The following is a 14,196-nucleotide window of genomic DNA, read 5'->3' on the forward strand; positions in this document are numbered from 1 at the left end:
TTTCCCAATCTGAGTAAACAGAGCCTGGTCCTTTTTATGTTCTTGTAACACACACTGCCTTCTCTTTCATTTTTCTCTCTGTCTGGAGAGCTGCCTATGGGTTATTTAATCTCTGGACCAGGGAAGAGGGAACGACTTATTTGGGAAAACATCATCCACAGGAAACTTGCCCTTGGCTGGAGGGCCAGCTCTTGGCTGATTCTGGCACCTTCAGTCGCTCTCCCTGTCCTACAAAGAGATCAGGGAAGCCAAGAACCACTCAGCAACCTTAGAAAAGACTGAAGAACCAAATGTCCCCACCAACTCAAGGGTCATTAGGCTGAAACAATCAATTAAAGCAATGCCCACTGTTGTATCTTTTTTATAGATGCTGTGTTGGATAAGGACACACATGTGGGAATCAAGCCAGGTGAGTTCCAGTCTCAACTCTGCCACTTAAATTAACCATGTGACTTAAGCTCTAGTGCCATCAGTTTTCTCATCTGTGTAATGGGAATAATAATAGAATTTATCTCAAATGCTTATTATAAGAATAAATTTAGGGGGACACCTGGGTGGCTCATTGGTTAAGCATCCGACTGGTGATTTCAGCTCAGGTCATGATCTCAGGGTTGTAAGATCGAGTCCCACGTCGAGCTCTGAGCTGAGCATGGAGCCTGCTTAAGATTCTCTCTCTCCCTCTCTCCCTGCCCCTCTCTATCCCCACTTGTGCCTGCGCTCACGCTCTCTCTCTCTCTCTAAAAAAGAAAGAAAAAAGAAAGAAGGAAGGAAGGAAGGAAGGAAGGAAGGAAGAAAGAAAGAAAGAAAGAAAGAAAGAAAGAAAGAAAGAAAGAAAGAAAATAAGTTTAGGTAATAACTTCGAGCAGTGTCTGATATTTAAGTGCCTGACTGATGATGATGATGATGGTGATGGTGATGATGATCTGTGAAATACAAAGCACTTTCACATTCATGTTTGCATTTCATCTCATTTTCCTTGCTCTCCTAGCAGAGGACCTACATCAGAAGCACATCCTGCTGACTCTCAGTCTCTGTGCACTTCTGTTCCGGGCTATTCCAAAGGAGTTTAGCTTATTCTCTGTGATTCCCAGGACAAGGATGTGGAAGCTACAGGAAGACAGATTTGGACTCAAAATAGGGATATTTATTTTTAATGGTCAGAGGTATCAAAAAATGACTGTCTCAGAAAAGGAGTGCGCTTCCTGTCCCTGGCAGCATATCCACACAGAGGCGGCCAGCCACCGGGAGAGGACATTGTAAAGGGAATGGAGAAGTCAGACTTGGTGGCCTTCCAATTCGGAGAGTCTGAGTTTCTCGTATGAACAGGAAGCATCTATTCCTGCCAGCCCTCCACCCTCATACTCCTCATTATTTTTCCAGGAAATCCCATGAGGCTTGAGAGTTTTACTTGCAGATCCAGCCCCCACACTCCAGCCAATTTGACTAAAGAACCAGACTTTTGGGTGATTCAAGAGGCTGGATTCTAGTACTATTTCTGCATCCTACTCTCTAAGTGATCTGGGGAAAGAAAATTCTGTAGTTTATGCCTGCCCCGCACCAACTCCCTTTCTCTGGTAACACTGCCTCTATTTCCATTGTTGGGGACCACTCCTTCCCCACTCTCAGTCCATGTGGCTCTGCTGAGATTGTCTCGTCTCCCATGTTCGGCCCATGACCCAAGTCTAACAATGAAGTAGGTATTCCAGTTCTCCGGCAACAGTGATTGGTTCAGGAATGGGCGTCTGATTCAAGGTGGACCAATCAGAATCCAGTTCAAGACTTTTGCTACATTTGTTGAGAAAGAGATTCTCTTTTCCTAGAGATTGCTGAGCTGGTAACATGCAAGCCTGGATTGTCTGGTGTCTACCACGTGGGCAGAGCCTGCCTTAAAATGACGTCAACACAGAGGAAAGCAAATCTAAGAGGTGGTGAGAACAAATCCTGATGACATCATTTGAATGCCTGGATCACTAGTACCTGAAGTTAGACCTATAGCTACAGTTTGTCAGTTACACTAGCCCATAAATTCAGGTGATCTTTTAAATTTTTGGTTATTGCATGTATGTATGTATTTCTTTTTTTTTTTTTTAAGATTTTATTTATTTTTTGACAGAGAGAGACACAGCGAGAGAGGGAACACAAGCAGGGGGAGTGGGAGAGAGAGAAGCAGGCTCCCAGCGGAGCAGGGAGCCCAAGGCGGGGCTCGATCCCAGGACCCTCGGATCATGACCCGAGCCGAAGGCAGACGCTTAACGACTGAGCCACCCAGGCGCCCCTGTATGTATGTATTTCTAAGACACATTTGACTTGGATTGCTACCACCTGTGACCAAGAATTCCGACAAACACCGATCACAATACGCTGGACTGGGGACAGAAGACTTCCTATAGAAGGTGAGCCTTGAGCTGCATTCTTCTCTGTATCAAGGTATACCTAGTAAAGTCCTCGGTAAAGACTGTTAATTATTTAATATGTCACTCTATACAGAGGACAAATCATTAGGGTCTTAACCAGAGCCATCAATGCCTTAACTTGAGGGAAATTTAATGACCTCTTATATTCCGTATGTGCACCTCTAGTCGTAACCACCATTTGCCGGGTTGCCTCCTCCCCATTTTTTAGTGAAGAAATTATCATTTTTCCACTATATATTAAAAGCACCGGGGCGCCTGGGTGGCTCAGTCGTTCAGCGGCTGCCTTCGGCTCAGGTCAGGATCCCAGGGTCCTGGGATCGAGCCCTGCGTCTGGCTCCCTGCTCAGTGGGAAGCCTGCTTCTCCATCTCCCACTCCCCCTGCTTGTGTTCCCTCTCTCGCTGTGTCTCTCACTGTCAAATAAATAAAATCTTTTTTTAAAAGCACTTACTATGTGCCAAGTGTTATAAGAAATTATGTTTGGAAAACAGAGATATCTAAGGTATTAAGTCCCTTGCAGTAAACCCAGAAGGCAGCATTTGTAGTGAGCTTTTATATAACCAGCTCAATGTGCCTGCAGTTTGACTGATTTTTTTAAGTCACAACCCTGTATTAGGTTCCTATTGCTGTGGTAACAAACTACCGCAAATTTAGTGGTTTAAAACATACAATACAGGGAACCTGTATTGTACCAAGCGTCTGACTCTTGGTTTTGGCTCAGGTCATGATCTCATGGGTTGTGAGATCGAACCCTGCCTTGGGCTCCATGCTCAATGGGGAGTCTCCTTGAAGATTCTCTCCCTCTGCTCCTCTCCCCATGTGCTCATGTGCTCTCTCTCTCTCAAATAAATAAAAATCTTTTTAAAAATTAAAAATTAAAAAAATAAAACACACAATACAGTTCTGGATGATGGAAACAGGCTTCACTGAACTAAACTCAAGGTGTCAGCAGGGCTGTATTCCTTCTGGAGGCTTTAGAAGAGAATCTGTTTCCTTGCCTTTCCCAGATTCTAGAAACTGCCTGCATTCCTTGGCTCGTGGTCCCTTCCTCCATGTTCAAAACTAGTATCTTAGCATCTTTAAATCTCTGTCTCTATCTCTCTCTCTAGAGAGTGTGCTCACACTCTCTCTTAACTCTTAACCCTCCTGCCTCCCTCCTATGAGAACCCTTGTAATTATATTGAGCCCACCTAGATAATTGAGGATAATCTTCCCATGTCAGCATCTTTGCAGGACCATTACTCTGCCTACCACAAATACAAAGAGGTAGGTATGATGATAATTATGATTATCTCCATTTTACACAGGGAAAAACTAAGGCTTAGAGAGGTTAAAGTGACCCTCCTGATAACAAGGAAGAGCCAGAGCTTTGCTTCACATCCAGGGGTTCTGATCCACTGTTATTATTATTCATGGTTATTGTCCCTGTCAACCCAAATAATTATGGATTTTTAAGTCACCCAGACCTGGGCAAGTCACTTAACAATCCTGTGCCTCACTTTTGCCATCTGCAAAATGGAGCTAATAATTTTGTGTTTAGGAACATTTGCAGTTATGCATGTGGCACCCCCAGTGCATACTAGGTGCTCAATAGGTGGCCACCATTTCTAAAACTGTTATTCAAGGTATAAAGATGGCAGGGGCCTGGAGACAGATACAATGCCCTTGCGGGGAGCGGGGAGCGGTTAGGGGTGGGCGGGGGGGGTTTGTGCAGGCCAAGGAGGAAATGCTCAGCTTTGGCTCAGAGGAGTTGGGTTTCCAAGGATAGCTGTGCAGCTCTGGGTGAGCTGGGGGCTTTCTGCTGGCTTTTAGAACACAGGTGGGGGGACACCTAGCCAGGTTCAGCCATCTGGGGGAGCAAGTCTAGGGCCAGACAAGGCTGGGATATGGGGCTTTTGTTGTAGATTAGTGGGAAAATGAGGAGATAAAAAACCTACTGTCCTCCCTGACTCCTTAGCAAATGGCAGGTCAGCTCATCCCCTCAAAACAAACTATTGGCCAGGCCCCACTTGGAGAGAACACACTTGGGGAGCAACCACACACCCCAGTCTCCCAGAACTTTGCCGCCAGGTGTGCCCTTCCCTTTACCCCCCACTGAGCTGATCTGCCGCAGGGGCAGCTGACAACAGAAGGGCAGCAAGATTATCACTGCCCTAACTTGTCCATTTGTCTTCCGCTCGGAGGGTCCTGACAGGGGAGTTTCCAGGGACCGCACTGAAGCGTACTGGCGCTCTTGACAGAGACACATGGCAGTGATTACACGCGGCATTAGGCACAGTATTGCAAGGCGCCGCAGCTCCAAGTCCTCACTTGGGCACAGTCTCAAATTGACTCTGTAGCCTCCTTTGCTTGCAACTACTTTTATAAATTATGTGTGGGGATGGAGAAGGAGAAGCGAGGGGCACAGAAGGCCCAAGGAAGGGTTTCTTTGCCCCAAGGGCCGAGATGGGGGTTTCCTCTGGTGGCACAATGGAATGGGGCAGCCTAGAACGATCTTCATCACCAGACTTCTGTCCTAGGACAGGAGAGCATTCGTTCCTTTCTCAAGCATGAGACTCAAACCAAGACGTCCCTGAGAAAGGGAGTATGGTGATGGTGTTAGAAGGCCGACAGCATTTCCCAAGATGAAAGACAGAGGATAAGAAGATGGAACCACAGAGATTGTCCTGGCCATGAACTGCAACTCCTGAGCTAAGGCTGGAGTTCTGTCCTGTCTCTGCCGGGTATTTATCTGGCATTTGCTTGCATACTTCCATTGACTGGGGGCTTACTACTTCTTAAAGCAGCTTATTCCATTCTTGAGCAGCTTTGACTCTTAGAAAAGTGCTTCAGATGGAACAGGAATCTGCCCCTAGCTGTGGGTCTTGGTTCAGACTTTCAATCCACTTTCTCAACCACAGGGTTTCTCCAAGAATGCCTCTTCTAGGAGAATCCTTGGGGGACCTCATTAAAATGCAGATACCCAGGCCCAACCCCAACCTGGCAACTCAAAATATCTGAGTCGGGGGCCTTGGAATCTGCATTGGTAAGGGTGCCTGATCTGTAACATGAGAGTTGTAGGTCCCTGAAATGAATTGGAAGGGTGCCCACGAGCAAAGAATGTCCAAAGGGAAAGCAGGGAACCTGGAGGACAGCTCCCCCAACTTGTCAAACTCTGCCAAGGGTGGGGCTGCTTGGGGAGGAAGCCCCACCAGACAGGGATGAACTAACCAGGAAATCACAAATGACAGCTAGCACTTAGAGGTACCCACCTGCACAGGCCCAGTCCAGAGGCTTTGGCATCACCCCTCCGTGTGCAGCCATTACACTGATCCCCACTTAACAAACAGGGAAACTGAGGCTCAGAGGGGTGACTTGCCCCAGGAAATACATCTGGGAAGTGGCAGCTTGAGGTTTGACTCCAAACCAGTGACCACCATCCAACAGCCTAATGGGAACCCCAGTTCTAAGCCTCCCGAGGCCCCGGCCTCTTCTTTTATCTCAGTGAGCAGAAAAACTTGCTGTCATTTAACAGTTTTCACCCTGACCACCCAGGAAGAGAGAGAGCCCTGCCAGCCCTTTGCAGGAGCCCCGGCCAGGCCCCAGAAAGGCAGGGCTACCAGCGCTTCTGGGTGATGATTCTGGCCCCGGGCAAGAGCACAGCCCCTCAGGGAGCGGTCTTGCTCACGGGGTCACTCCTGCAGGCAGCCGCATGCCAAACACTCGCAGGGCCTGAGCAAGAGTATCTCAAACGTCTGAATAGTTAGAAGTTACAAATTGAGGTAACTGTAAAAAAAAAAAAAAAAAATACCAACATGTTCTGTCTTACTGTCTTGACAAGTATTCTTTCATTTTGGCCTGGCAGGCCAAGTTCAAATTTGAAATTTGAAGGAGCTCCTTGCCTCCTTGGAACATGGCAACATGGAGAAAGCTGCCCCCCAGCCCCGGCTCTGGGCGAGACCCCCTTTCCACCCCTGACTCTGCCTCACACCCCGAAAGCCTCACATCACATGAGAACAGCACGGCCTTCACATCCCAGCTCCGTCCACATGCCCAGCAAACAGCTGTGCCTTGGTCCCCTCGGGCCGGGCAGATTCCTCTGGGAGAGCTCTGCCTTGTCCTGCCTGCTGCAGACATGGCCCCTAGCCCGCTGTCTCTGCCCGCCCCTTTGCTTGTAGCAGCAGCTAATCATGGGGATGGAGGTGGTCGAGGGCCCGGGGCACGGGAGCTCCTTGGGCCATGTGCATTAGTAGGCCACTCAGCCACGCCGGGGCCCGCGGTCCCTGCTCCCAGCCTGGCCCCGGGCCTGGCAGTGGTGCCTAGGAGGCAGCAAATGAAGCATGGGGCCAGGCAATGAAGTCTTGCTCAATGCTCCAGGCTGCAAATGAGGGAAAGAGAGAAAAAGAATCTTACACTTTAGGCAGGGAAGGAGGTCACCTAGATCATGAGAGCATATCTGCTTCACACCTCACCTGAAATTTGCTTATTAAATCTTATTATCTTTGGATTTTTAAAATAGTATGATGCATCTCACTGGGGGATGATATCAGCTGCAATCCTGCGTGTCAGTGAGGATCAAAGTGCCACTGGACCAGCTGGACCGGTTTCACCTGTTGTTACACATACAGATTCGTAGGCCCCTGTCCAACCTACTGAAGCAGAAACTCTGGAGGGGAGCCAAGCACTCAGTGTTTAACAAGCCCTCCTGATGACTCTGACGCTCACCCAAGTCCGAGAACCAGTGATGCAGACGATGCAGAGTCGTTGATGGTTTCCGAGCAGAGTAGCGATTCCCTGAGAGCCGTGTCCATCAGTGTGTATTCATGTAACAAATTCTTATTGAGAACCAAACACTGTGTTAGGCACTGGAGATTCAGGATCAAGTTCTGCCCTCAAATTGCTCACGGCCAAACTCAGGAGCAGGCAAGTAAACAGATCACAACACGAGGATGTGACAAATGCTAACACGGGACGGGTGAGGGGCACCGTGCCGGGGAGGGGTATCAGGTAAGGCCTCCCAGAGGCCGTTCTGCCTCCGCCGGAAACTGGAAAAGTAGGCATTGTCGGACGCAGAGCAGAGCAAGTCAAGTGCTCCTGCTGACACACTCTCTCCTTGATCAAACTTTACTGGGGCTCCTCTGAGCCCTCTTCTCAACTGGGCCTCGATCTTAGCGCCCATCTTGGCTTTGGTCTGCCCAGCCCAGTCTTAGCAAAGAAGTCTGCCAGGTCATCCCCTCACCCAGGAGATCTGATCACCCTTGATACCTGAGCAAATTCCTCGTCCCTTACCCTTGATGTCTAACCCCTGGGCTTTAGCAAGAACCCTGTTAGGTCAGTGTAACAAAATCCCCCTACGCTGGGCACTTCCTCTTAGTAATTTTCCATCCATTGACCCCTTCCTGTGCACATTGCCCATAAATCCCCAGCTGTCTTTGTTGCACTGGGAGTTGAGTCCTATCTCTCTCCCCTACTGCAAAACTCCTATTACAACGGTCCTGAATAGTCTTCCTGGCTGGTTTAACAAGTGTCTGGATAGATTTTTCTTTAACACTGGATGAGGGGAACTGTTGTGCACAGACTTAGAAGAAGGAGAGAACATGGACCGGCTCATTCAGGCCCTTAGCATGGTTCACATGTTAGGGCAGAGTGTGAGTGAGTTGGCTGGAGAAGTAAACAGGGCCTGTGAGGCTCTCCAGGAGTTTGGGGCTTGTCCTGTAGGCAGTGAGATGTAGGGGGATATTTTAAGCAGAAGAGTGACATTCTAGAGGGTTTCATTCTAGAAAGATCTCTCTGGCAGGCTGCCTCACAGGGTATGGATTGGGGAACCCAAGCCTGGAGCCCCAAAAGACCACTGAGGAGACTGCTGTCCCCAGGGGAGAAGAGGGGGTGGACAGAGCTAGAGTAAGGCAGGTGGCTATAGGGAAGGAGACAGCTTTGAGATCAATTTAGAGAGTGGGCCACACATCAGAGTCACCGGGGAAAATCTTTAAATATACACGTGCCCAGGCCCCCATCGGAGCCCCTGAATCAGAAACTCAAGCATCTGTATGTTTAAAAAGCTGTCCTGGTCAGTCATCTGAAGCCAGGGCTGAGAACCACTGAGTAAGAGGTGAAGAGACCCAGCCTGCTGACAGATTGATGGGGGAGGACAAGAGCGGAGGGAAGGAAAGAATGTGTGTGTGGGGGCTGGGGGGCGTCCCCAGGAGTCTGTGTGAGTCACCCGAGATGCCCTTCACTGCATTTCAGAAGGTGAATCATGAGTCTGGACTGGGGCAGTCAGGGTCTGAAAGCTTCATCCTCTTCTCTTTCGGTGCAAAGATACTGGGTTTTGAGGAGGCAAAAGCTCACATAAAAGACCCATTTGATTAAAAGGATTGAATTCAGACTCATTCATTCACTTCTTCGGTCATTCAGGAAATGTTCATGGAGCACCTTCTATGTGCTGGGTGCTGGGCTAGCTGCAGGGATTTGGTGGTGAGCAAAAGCAGAGACGTTCCCAATCTTGTGGGTGAGACTTTGTACAAGCAATGACTAATAAATGTAAATGCACCACTGTGCGAAGTGTCACCAAGGGAAAATGCGTAGAGGACATAGAAGAGGGGATGTGGCCCAGGCTGCGAGGTCTGGAATTCCTTTCGAAGACTGTGTCCTCTGACCAAAAGTACAAGAATAAGTAAGAATTCGCTAGGCAGCAGCGTAGCATGAACAAAGACCCTATGTACGCAGATGACCTCTGGCTTCACAGGTATGCAGGCCCAGCTTCTCCAGTCTGTGTGAGAAACCTCCCCAGGGAGGTGCTCCTGACACCCCTTTCAGAAAGCCGCCTGTGGAATTGCTGCTGGCAGAAGACCCCCCTTCCCACCCGGTTTCCCACGATGGGGAGAGGCCAGGGGCCTGTGTGGAGTTCCCCGGTGGCCTCCCTTCGGTGGGCAGGACAGGCCCAGGTGTGTGAGCCCAGACAACCTTGCAGCCAGGTCATCTGCTGTCTCCGCTGGGCGAAGTGCTTCCTGACAGCGACTCTGAAGTGATTCTCCTTCAATTTCCATTTTATAGCTCCTTGTTCCCTCCTCAGCGGGAGGCTGTGTCTCCAAAGAAGTCAGTCTGACATTGTGGGCTGCAATTACCATGCCCTTCGCCTGGCTGAGGTTTCTTGGTCATCTCCCATCTTTGGTGCTGTTAAGTTTCTCTGCATTGATTCTGGTACCCAGATATTTATCCAGCACCTGCTGGGTGCCCATCACAGAGCTGGGTGTTATGGAGGATGGGACTGGATAAGAACACTTGGGATGGCCTTTCCATCACCCACTCACAGGTGATCCCTCACAGCCAATTAACAAATGTTTGTAGAGTACAAGCAAGGAATTGAGGTTTACATTACTTAAAGCCCCCAAGGTACCCACAACAGAACTAAATATTGCAATATATCTATCTAAAATTGGAAGACAGAAGGCAGGAGGATTAAGTGAGCTAAATCGTCATCAATCATACTAAGAAGTCAATGGATAATGTCCAGAGTTGATAAATCAAGGAGCACAAGTAATAAAGCTTTGACAGGAACCACCAGAGTATGGTGATTAAGAGTATTTAGGTGTCTGGAGTCCAGACCTGAGTTGAAATCCCATTTCTATTGCTTACCAGCTGTGTAGGACCTTGGACAGATCGCTTATTTTCTCTATGCCTTAGTTTCCCCATCTGTACAATGGGCATAATAATGGTACCTACCTCATGGGGTTGTGGTGAACATTCATGGAAACAATGTACAGAAAAGGTTCAGCACAGGGCTTGGCACATGACAAGCCTCTGTTTTAGCCAAAGCTAACAACAGAAACAATTAAAAAATGTTGGTCTGGGGGAACAGGATGTGGTGGGGGAGGGGCAGCTGCTTTTTATTATAAGTTCTCTGAATTATTTCATTTTGTAGCCATATGCACACATCTCATTGCTAAAAATAAAATTTTAAAATATATCTACAAACTGGGTAATGACAATAGAAAACTGGAGGCTGACTGAACTTTTTTGGCTTGAATATGTCTGTTTTTGCCACATTCAAACTCCTCCTCTTTCCTGCCCCATTTTCATCCTCGGTTTCCCCTGACCCCTCCTCTTCCCTTTCTTTTTGTTTGTCTTGACTGTTACCCACTCTTACCTGTTCTCAGTAGGGCTTGGTGTCTGTATTAGTTTGTTAGGGCTGCCATAACCAAATACCACGGATTCGGTAGTTTGAACATAGAAAATGATTTTCTCACAGTTCCAGAAGCTAGAAGTCCAAGATCAGGTGCCTGTAAGTTTGGCTTCTTCTGAGGCCTCTCTCCTTGGCCTGTAGATGGCCACCTTCTTGCCGTGTCCTCATGTGGTCTGTCCTCTGTGAGTGTATTCCTGATGTCTCTCTGTGTCCAAATTTCTTCTTAGTATAAGGGCACCAGATTGGATTAGGGCTCATCCCAAGGGCCTCACTCTAACTTAATTACCTCCTTAAAGACCCTATCTCCAAATACAGTCCCATTCTGAAATTCTTTCCCATGTCCCTTCATTTTCTTAGCAAACTCCTACACATCCTTGGGGATCTACCCGATTACCACCTCCTATGTGACCACTCCTATATATGCCTCAGCAGAATTACAATCCCTCCTCTGGGCTCTCATGGCAACCTGTATGTTCCTCCAAAAAAACACTTCTAGTGTTCTATCAAGGTTTTGCATACTTGTTTGTTCAGTGTTTAAATGCTTGCTAGTCATCTTTGAACCCCCAGTGCCTGGATCAGGGGCTGGCCCACAATTTGTGTTCAATGAATAAGGGAATGAATGAATAACTGAATCTTTCTGCTGTCCTTTTTTTTTTTTTGGTTGCTCAGAAGAAATAGAAACCAATTTGTCACTCTGCTCTGCGCGGATTAGTCACAGTTTAATCAACTACAGGGTAGTGTGATCTATTTAGTGAGCAAAGTAAATGCTAAAAAACAATTCCAATTTTAATGCTAAATTGTCAGTGCTTTTATACACTTACACTGCCTCAATTCTTGGGCTTATTCTGGAGGCCAGATGGTGCACTGGACTGAGAGACAGTGATGTAGGAAAGATGTTGGGGTCCAGAGCCAATGGCCAAGAAAGAATTCTTGAGACGTCTTTGGTGCCAAAAGGTTAAGCACTGGGAACAGGACCCGTGGGCAGGAAGAGCCGCACGGAGTCATGAGGAGTGGCCCATTCTATACTTTCACGTTGGGAGGGGGTTAGGGATAGCACAAGTCTCTAACAAATTTTAGAAGCAAGGTTTCCAGGACTTTGAGGGGGTCAGCTGGCCATTTATTACTGTCTAATACAACCTTAGTCATGAGACCCTTCAGATGTATATCGGTGGGTCTTATGCTTTGGGGATGATTGCTAACATATATCTTGGGTGTTAGAGGTAAAGGAAGTTTCTAAAGCAATTTTGATATGTTAAAGTAGACTTACAGGATCCTGGGGGTTTTGCCCTTAGCAAAGTATCGACATTGAGGCAGCTGAGTCCCTAGAGGAATGTCACTCTGCCTGTCTCAAGGACTTGTCAGTGGGCTGTAGGTAGTAAGGACATTTAATTTTTCTTTTGCCTTTATTTCCCATATCAGTAGGAGACCTGGGTTCTAGTCACCACTCACTTTCCTCTATGAATCTGTGGAGTCTCCTCATCTTCATAATGAAGGGGCTGGACCAGATCAGGAGTTGAAACTTCCAAGACCCACAAGGGCCATAGTGACAACTTGGCCTCAGTGACCCCTCAGCCCCAGCTTGTTATGGCCAAGTGGGAAAACAGGCCCAGTGTTTGCCAGATTTTGTGATTTTTAAGAGCAACTCGGAGTATAGATTTTTTATATAAAATGCATGCTTTAAAAAAAAATATCCTGTGGGCCTGGGATGTGAAGAGTCAGGCACTCTCATACAATGTTGGTAGGAGTGCGAAAGGATTCAACCCTTGTGGGAGGGAACCAGACAATATTTTTGAACTAAAGGAGTGGTTACCTTTGATCCAGCCCATCTTACCTCTAAGAATTTCCCCTCAAGATTCACCTCCATGTTAACAAATGAGACCTACACCAGGTTATTCATTAAGGCATTACTTTACTAGCCTCCAATGCAAACAGCTCCAAATGTCCCCCCATAGGGGACTGTTTGAACCCTGCTTTATTCACACCACGCAGTACTTTGCAAGTGGAAAACAGAATGGGACAATCTCTATGTATTTAAATGGAGTGATCTCCAGAATCATTTACATGATAAAAGCAAAGAGCAACACAGTGAATAGAAAAATGCTCTTCAAACTTGAGTCCCCCAGCTGAAAGAAGGCATTTGCAAATTTCACTGCACTGCTTCCTTCCCAGCTCTCTCTGCAGCTGGAGGTATGGGTCAGCTGTGTGTGTGTGTGTGTGTTTGAGCCTTTGTTGTGTAGTGCATTTAGGTCGCCCACAGTAAGTGGCAGACTTCCTACAGGGACAAGGACTGCCCAGAGGGCCATTGGCAAACCCAATTTTTCATTAGATCAGCCTAAGGGAGTCACACTGGTATAACTTGGCAGAAAGAGTCTTGGACTTTCTCCGACTTGGATTTCAATAGTATTAGGTTCTAATACCAGATCTGCATCTAACAGCCATGAGGACTTTCTCCTTCCTCCCACCTAATACAATTGTTATTTGTGTGTTCATGCTTATAATGCCTTTTCTGCCACTAGACCGTGAGCACTGCAAGACTGTGGATTTATCTGTTTGCCAATCACGGAATCTCTCGCACTTGCCATAGTGCCTGGTATGTGGTAGGTTCTTAATATCTGTGGAATGAGTGACTAAAATGAATAAATGGGTGACGTACATAAAGAACTTAGCATAATACATAGATGTGGTTAAGTGTTCTATTACAGGGAGTAGCAGTTCACTTAATGTTAAGATGAAAGTGATTACAAGGTGTGTGACTTTAGACAAATGAATGAAATCCCTGAGGCTCCAATAATATCAACTTCTAGGTGTCGTTGTGAGCATTGATAAGATAACATATACCAGTCACTCAGTGTATGGCTTGGCACATAAGAGATACTAACTGGTGGCTATGATTAGAGAAACAGCATAAAATAAATAAGCAGAATCAGGCAAACCCTTGTTTGATGCAAAGAGCCAAGAGCGCTGCACAAAGAGGCTGTCTTCCACTTTCCACCGTCCTCTAACTTAGGGTAGCCATCCATGCTTCAACAGGTGCTGGCTGATATACCACTTGCTGGGTACCCTGCCCACTGCTAAGTGCACCATCAAGAAATGAGCAATTAATGACCATGAGTTTCTTTCAGGGTGATAAACATGTTCTAAAATTGTGGCGGTGGTTGCACACAACTCTGTGAATATACTACAAACCATTGAACTGTACACTTTAAGTGGGTGAGTGAATTGTAGGACATGTGAATTATATCTCAATAAGGATGCTCTTTAAAAAAAAAAAAAAAAGGAAGACATGAACAATAGGCCTGAGTCTACTGCTTCCTACCTGTGTGACTTTGGGCAAGTCACGTTACCTCTCTGCTTTGGTTTCCTCTTCCGGAAAATAGAATAATAACAGAACTTACCTCATAGGGTTTTGGTATGGATTAAAAGATATAATGTCTGGGGCGCCTGGGTGGCTCAGTCGTTAAGTGTCTGCCTTCGGCTCAGGTCATGATTCCAGGTCCTGGGATCGAGCCCCGCATCAGGCTCCCTTTGCTCGGCGGGAAGCCTGCTTCTCCCTCTCCCACTCCCCCTGCTTGTATTCCCTCTCTCGCTGTGTCTCTCTCTGTCAAATAAATAAATAAAATCGT

The sequence above is a fragment of the Phoca vitulina genome, unplaced genomic scaffold, assembly GCF_004348235.1.
Source record: "Phoca vitulina isolate PV1807 unplaced genomic scaffold, GSC_HSeal_1.0 scaffold6, whole genome shotgun sequence".
Taxonomy (NCBI): domain Eukaryota; kingdom Metazoa; phylum Chordata; class Mammalia; order Carnivora; family Phocidae; genus Phoca; species Phoca vitulina.